Source organism: Eumetopias jubatus, unplaced genomic scaffold (genome assembly GCF_037043125.1).
Source record: "Eumetopias jubatus isolate StellerSeaLion01/CBP00866 unplaced genomic scaffold, mEumJub1_p1.0 scaffold_3, whole genome shotgun sequence".
Lineage (NCBI taxonomy): Eukaryota > Metazoa > Chordata > Mammalia > Carnivora > Otariidae > Eumetopias > Eumetopias jubatus.
The window spans coordinates 118,291,209-118,298,618 of NW_028274809.1; the positions used below are offsets into that span (position 1 = coordinate 118,291,209).

Below are 7,410 nucleotides of genomic sequence, written 5' to 3' on the forward strand. Positions count from 1 at the left end.
AAACTGGCATTCAGGTACAAATGACAGATTAGAGTGGGTACAAAATAAACTGGGTTCAGATCCCAATTCTGCTGCTTGCTAACTGTGTGACCTTGGGAAGGCATTTACCTGTGTTTCAGCTGCCTTATCTGAAAAATGTAGACAGTAATGGTACCTAACTATTAAGTAATCCCCCTCCATGTTGTAAAGCATTGTTACTTCATGATTTTAGAATCTGGTTATATTCCAAAAATTCAAGTTTTTCCACACAGAGGTGGGAAAATGGTGCCCAGGGCTGGTGAGGCTGTGGGGGAGGACACGCTCTGTTTACAACATGACCCTTGTATCTTTGCAAAGAGAGGGCTTGGAGAATTAGATGTGGAGATCCACGGCATTGGGCTATTTCACCTCTCAACTCTCAGAACAAAAGACGGGACCACTAAGAGATCTCTAAACCAACAAGCATTTGACAATCAACAAGTATGCAACAAACAATTGAAATGGCTCATCTCTCCTCCTGCTGCCAGAAAATCATCAGCGCCTCCGCCAACAGATGTATACGAAGCACTTAACTGCTACGCACCAGGCACTCTGCTAAGCAAGAATGGACTCATTTCATCCTCCCAACAGCCGACCACAGTGATTCCCAAACTTCGCTGCACATAGGAAGCTGCTAAAAATTCCAATGCCTAGGTCACACCCAAAACCAATCACAATATTTGGGGTGGGAATAGGTATCAACTTTAAAAAAAAAAAAACCCTGGGTAATTCCAATGTGCAGCAAAGTTTGAAATGCTTACCTATGGGCTGGGTTCTATTACTACGTACATTTTTCAGATAAGGCAACTGAGGCACAGACAAGTTAGTGCCTTCCCAAGATCACATAGCAAAGTTGGGATCTGAACTCAGTTGGCCTACTGCCAAACACTAAGAAATGATGTCAGGTAGAGGTATTAGAGAGATAATATAAATCAGTAGTGTGCAATGAAATGAAGTAGGGGGAGCAGAAGAAATTGTGAGAATGTACATACACTGGGCAAAGAAATGCAGGACAGGAGGGCGGCTGTGGACCTGAGGAAAATCCTACCCAATCCAACCACGTAGGAACAGAGTTTCCACTTTCTGAAAAGCTTATCATGTAGCCATGAAGATTAACTGTTTAGGACCTCTGGAAAGCACATGTTCTAGAACAGTGGTTCTCAAACTTTGGCCTTCTGAAGCTCTCAATAGGTCTGAGGGAAAGCCCTAGAATTTGCTCTTCTGACAAATCCCCAAATGATACTGAGGCAAAACCACTGCTCTAGACTCCCTAACGGTCATAAATGATAAGCTGGGAGCTACAGCCATGCAGAAGTGTTCAGAGTCCCTAGCGTCACCGAGCTGAAGTCTGTCTCCCCACCTCTGCTTATTCAATCTGGCTGAATCCATCTGTCTTATGCCTCCTTCTATCAGCTCCTTCCCCAACCTGCTCATCCCATTCAGCCCAGGCTGTAGTTAACTCCTCCTCCAGGAAGTCTTCCTGGATCCAAGATCTCTCATGTGCTCCCTAAACCCCCTCCCCATAAACTGATCACTACACCTGCTACACGTTTCAAGACTTTCCTTTCACACATCTACCTCTCCCACTGGACAGGAATGTGAGCCTCCTCGAGGACCATGGCTGTTTCTGATGCCTCTTTCCATCTTCAGCATCCAGCACAGGCCTGGCACATAAAAGGTACACACAGTAAGTGTGCACATGTGAGCACGTCATTCCACCGGGAAGGGTGGAAATGGAGATTTCTGAAGTAGGAGCTGGTTTTCTCACAGCTATAGATGATTCCAATGTATAAATTGGATGTTTCAATGTACATGTGTAAGTTGTTTTAGGACTCAGGACTCACTCATCTCTCTGTGTATCATACGTGGTGGTTAAGTACTAGGGCCTAACCTCAGAAATGTGTTTAATGTGACTGAATTGTAATTTTAACACTCAAGTACGAGACTGCTCACTGTTTAGATTATATAGAATGATAATTTCTACGAAAGACTGTGATCAAAGTTCCAGTAGCAGGAACGCATCTCATTCCTGGCCTCCTGCCCCTCTGTTTTAAGACAATAAAATCTTGGACTCGCCCTCCCCTTGCACCTGCCCTAGACCATGAGCAAAGATCCCAGTTTCCCACTTTCCTGCAGGCTGCCTCCCTCCACCAACACTTTCCAGTCTGTCTGGTCATTTCAGACCTGTGTTCTATTTTTCTCCAAGGACAGCTCACCAATCTTAGAGAACAAACTCTGTCATGGTGTTAATGGTGACTGGGGGAAAGACTGGCTGCCCCCTTCTTCCAAGTTAGCTATGCAGAGTCCTCTCAGAGCTCGCCAGTCTGGCTGAATCCAGAGAGTGAGGCTGGGAGGCAGGGGAAGGTTCCAGTCCAGATCTGGCAGGCAAGAGCGCTCGGATATTTTGAGTCAGGCACATGGTCCCTGAAATTACAATGTTGAGTTCTCATTTCTTCCACAATGACACAGAGTGGTCCTACTGCAGGGAAACGGGCGGAGGTTATAACTGACCGAGAAATTGGGTCCTTGAAGGTCCTAGTTAAGATGAGGTAACAGTTCTATGTCCAGGACACTTGAACATTAGGACCGCAGGATGGGGCATTACCTGTATCCACAAATGTGGACATTCTGACCACAGTCACTGCCATGTATTAGAAACCTAGAACATCCTCTCTCCATTCCCAGCATTGCTGCAGCTCCCGGGTGTCCTCTCAGGCAGTGACAAAGCGCCATGTGCACCCCAAATGAGACAGACAGGGATGGGCCCCAGCACTCCTCTGAGCCCTGCCCCTGCCTCTCATGTTGCATCAGCAGCTCAGCAAGCAGGAAACACGGAGTTCGTAAAAGCCTCTGCCTGAGGGAGTTACAAGGCACAGGGAGACACACACATGGAAGCATACACCCAGATGCCCTGAGCCAGGCAGCCCGGTGCTCCAATCTCAATCTTGTCACTTCCTTATGGGGCTTTGGCCATGACAACGTTCCTCACATCCCATTTTCTCAACTGCGAAAGGGGAGCAGGGAAACCTAACTTGCTCTTCAGTTCTAATGATCCTCATCTCAACCACAGAACACAGATAACTATTTGAGCGACTATTCCCTCAGTTCTCCCAAGGATGGAACCTAACCCCCCTTCTCATTCTAGAAGCATCAGAGGGAAGTTAATTACATACAATGTATACCTTAGGGCATTAGGGTTTAATTCTGTCAAGAAAGACTGATACAGAATGAGTTGAGCAGCATGGGTAAATACTACCCTCCAGGTTCCCTGAGGGTTCCTAGGGGGAAGGCATTAAATAGACAGGCAGGGGCGCCTGGGTGGCTCAGTTGGTTAAGCAACTGCCTTCGGCTCAGGTCATGATCCTGGAGTCCCTGGATCGAGTCCCGAGTCCCGCATCACGCTCACTGCTCGGCAGGGAGTCTGCTTCTCCCTCTGACCCTCCCCCCTCTCATGTGCTCTCTCTCTCTCATTCTCTCTCTCTTTCATTCTCTCTCTCAAATAAATAAATAAAATCTTTAAAAATAAATAAATAAATAAATAGGCAGGAGCTGGGAATCAGGAGGGCATGGGTGGAAGTCCCAGTCCAAGAGAAGGGGGAGAGCATGGCAGTGCCAACACAGAAATAAAAACTGACCTGACATGCTCTCCCCCTTCACTTCTGTTTCATTGGAGACACAAGGATGAAGGAAATCATGTGAGCACTTTGTACCTAATGCATTGCTGTCTGCAAATGGAAAATACAATTAAACATTACAGTTACAGATCTTCAAACTGCCATGTATGATATGATTTGCCTCTAGAAAGCAATGTACATTTGGTGTTCCTTCCTGATGTTTTGGAAATAACAAAATTACTTCTTTCTAAAACTTCTGAATTTATACTTCCGTGATTTTATGATCCCATTTATGCCATTACATATCTCAAGAGCAAACATTTTTAAGTGTTTAGCTTTCAGACAAAAAAAAAAAAACCAACAAAACAAAACAAAAAAACACCCAGAAAAACCACTGACAATTTCTATTTTAAATGAATCCTCCCAAAGCCTCTCTTAGCTCGGAAAGGAAAAGGAAAGAAGGTTCATTGTTTTCAGCAGCAAGCAGAGAGGTCAACCCACCAAGCTGTGGGGCCAGGCATGAAGAGCCCTGGACCAGAGATCAACAGATCTAGGACCTAAAGCCAGGTCTCCTGTCCTTTGGAGACTGCTGCTTTCCCTTGGACACGTCATTTTACTTCTCTGGGTCACAGTTTCCTCATCTGTGGAGTGTAGATCCCTTCCAGCTAACAAAGCATAAAACTTTACCTACACTCTGCTTCAGTATCTGCAAAAGGGGAAATATCTGCCTCCAACTTTCAGGAAGGTGAAGACCAATAAGGAAATATTTGAATATTATATAATTTAAGATTATATAATGAAATAGAAATAAACAAGACTCATAAAATCACAGGGCTATCACGGGGGGACCCTAGAGGTCTGGCCAGCTATCTAAAGTGGATCTCAACACTCAGTGCACAGGAGACGGTTGGCAACAATCTTTCTTCTAGTCCCCCTGTAGCTAAGGGGACCAGTGTATTCTCTTCAGGAAGCCGACTGAAAGCAAGCTTGAATTGACAGTCAGCTCGGGCAGTGTCCCCAGTCTTTCCAAAGGACATTAGGCATTAGGTTTTCCCCCTGCACTATTCTACAGGTATAGATAATATGCCCTCAACTGGTGGAAACTGTAGACTAAATAAAACGTGCAAATAATGACCTCATTTCCAAAGCCAAATCCCAGCCCATGTCTGAGTTCAGAAGTTCCTACGGCACAGAAGCTCAGCACCTGGCTGAGGGCTCCACCACTACAGAACCATGAGAAATCGGGCCTGTTACTTCTCTCAGCCTCTCTTGTCTCATCTGTAAAATGAAGAGAGTAAGAGTATCTACGTTACAGGGATCTGAGGAGGATTAATGAGGTATTATTGCATGTAAATCCCTCAGAAGAGTGCCTGGCCCAGACTAAGTGTTTAATAAGTACATTTGTATTGATATCAATAGTAACATAATTCAATAACTATGTATATGATACTAGAGCAGAGAGGAAGGTCCTGAAACTCAGGGCACTCCTGGGGAAGGGGAAGCGGCTCCCTGCCTCTACCTCCTGACCCTTTCAGGCGGTCTGAAATTAAGATGTCCACAAAGTAATGGAGTACTGATTGGAAAAGAGGACAAGGAACCGGGGCGCCTGGGTGGCTCAGTTGGTTGAGCGACTGCCTTCGGCTCAGGTCATGATGCTGGAGTCCCGGGATCGAGTCCCACATCGGGCTTCCTGCTCAGCGGGGAGTCTGCTTCTCCCTCTGACCCTCTTCCTTCTCGTGCTTTCTATCTCTCATTCTCTCTCTCTAATAAATAAATAAAATCTTTAAAAAAAAAAAAGAGGACAAGGAACCGAGGGATGGTGGTGGCATAGAAAAATTACAACAAAAGAAACTGAAACAAGGTGTGCTGTGAAGGCAGCAGCAGGGAAAGCACTTGTGGAGGAGAAGTAGGTAAAAGGCAAGAAAGCACCATGTGGGAGAAACTGGGGAGAGAATCAAGATGCCTGCACATGCATAGCACAAATAAAAAAGCAGATAATCATCCTGGGTGGAAGGAAGATGGCAAATTTGGGGGACCGAAGGAGGTAACTGAAAATTACAATATGGGCTAAGAAATAGTCACATAAACCTCTTAAGGATGTGGGGGCAGAGAAACGAGGTTCGGCAGCACAGGGAGGAGTGCATAATTAACAGGCACCAGGAAGGAGAACAATGGAGTGAGGAGGTTTGCAAGTTGGGGGACATGAAGAGAAAAGGTGCACTTGTTATGAAAGGTGGAAAAATAAAATGGAGTGAGACTTCTGTGCCTGTTAGCAAAGGAAAGCAAAGAACTGGGAGCTCTGAAGGGGGGTTATGGGGAAGAAAACACCAGGAAACACAGAAAATGAGATGAGGTGCAGAGAAAACCTGGCGGGGGTGAGTTGGGGTTTGATTTTGGATAGCCTTGGTAATAAGTGCTCACTAAATTCAAATTATTGTTCTATTATTAACATTATCATCCAATGCTGGGAAGCAACTAACCCAGAGAGTTTTGTTTGTCTGCTTTGGTTTGGTTTGTTTTTTCGCACTTGGAGGGAGGAGAAATTTGCTCAGGCTCTGTAACTTTGCGCAGTCAGATGGGTGGCCCGCCAGCACAGGTCACCCGAGTTCCCCCTGACGTGGGCAGCCCTGCTGGCTTCTACCTTCCTGGGGCTAGTATGCAAATTCCCGCACCACGTCAACCACAACTGGAATCAAACCAACTCCAGCAACTCCCTCCAATTCAGAGGCGACAGACACCGGGTCCCACTGGTCTTTCTCGTGAAATGAGACCCAGCTGGGACCTGAGGAGAAACTTGCTTTCAAAAAACTAAGTTCTCCGACCGCATCCGCTGTAGGGCCGCCAGCTGCAGCAGACCTGGGCCGGGGCCGGCCGCACCGGTCACGCCACCGGAGGAAGCAGAGCCGTGAAGGGAATACCCGCCGCACCAGGCTCCCCGAACCTTTGTCCGCGCTCCCCGCGCAACCTCGAGGGCCAGGCCCAGCGATTCGGGAGCTCCGGGTAAAGTTTCAGGGTAATCCCCGAACGAATCGTGCCGGAAAGGGCCTCTTCCAGGAGCACCGGCTGCACGCGCTCCCCGGGGGCAACGCCGCTGGCGGAACCTGGAGGGTGAGGGGGGTGTCGCCGAGCAACCACTGCAGGGCACCAACAGGTGGGCAGCCCGGGCGGCCCCGAGAAGCGGCCAGGAGGACGGAGCAGGGCGTCCTCGGGCTATGAAAGCCGTCGCTGGGGACTAATTCCTCTCCCCGGGCTCCCAGCTAACAGCCCCGGACGCCTACCCCACGCCCCGCGCGCGCTCCGTACAGCTGCACGCCGGGGTGCAGCCTCACCTCGCGCGGCTCGCACTCGGCGGAGCCTTCAAAGCCAGTGGATCCAAGACGTCCCTGAGACACAGGGCCGGTCCCGATCCCGCGGAGCTCGGAGCACGCCGGGCTCTCGCCAGAGCCTCTGCTCGGGTACGCTGCCTCTGGGCTGGCGGCGGGCGGGGCGGCCCTAGAGAAAGCGCGCCGCTGAATCCCGCCCGCGCCGCGGCCGCCTGGCTCCCCAGGCCACGCCCCCGACCCGCATTGGCCACGCCTCCAGCCCCGTTCTCTGTCCACTTAGGCCACGCCCCGACCAGGCTCTCCCTCCACACCCCCGGCCCTGCCACGCCCCTCGTCCAGGGACCCCGCCAAGACCAACCTTGCCAACAGCCCGGCTGCCCCCACCCTCTTCCCAGCCACTCCCAAGCCTCCATGGCATCCCCCATCTCCGATCAGGTTATCCCCCCAGCCACGCC

The 7,410-nt window shown here is 49.1% G+C and overlaps 1 protein-coding gene across 1 annotated transcript in view; it reads right to left on the reverse strand.

Annotated features, from left to right (window-relative positions):
- The window catches only part of SPATA13 (spermatogenesis associated 13), a 150,931-nt gene extending 143,872 nt beyond the window's left edge, over positions 1-7,059 (reverse strand). The window contains exon 1 of the mRNA XM_028104856.2: positions 6,962-7,059. The gene's annotated coding sequence lies outside the window, so the exon portion shown is untranslated. The remainder of the gene's footprint in view (positions 1-6,961) is intronic.
- Positions 7,060-7,410: the final 351 nt, after the last annotated feature.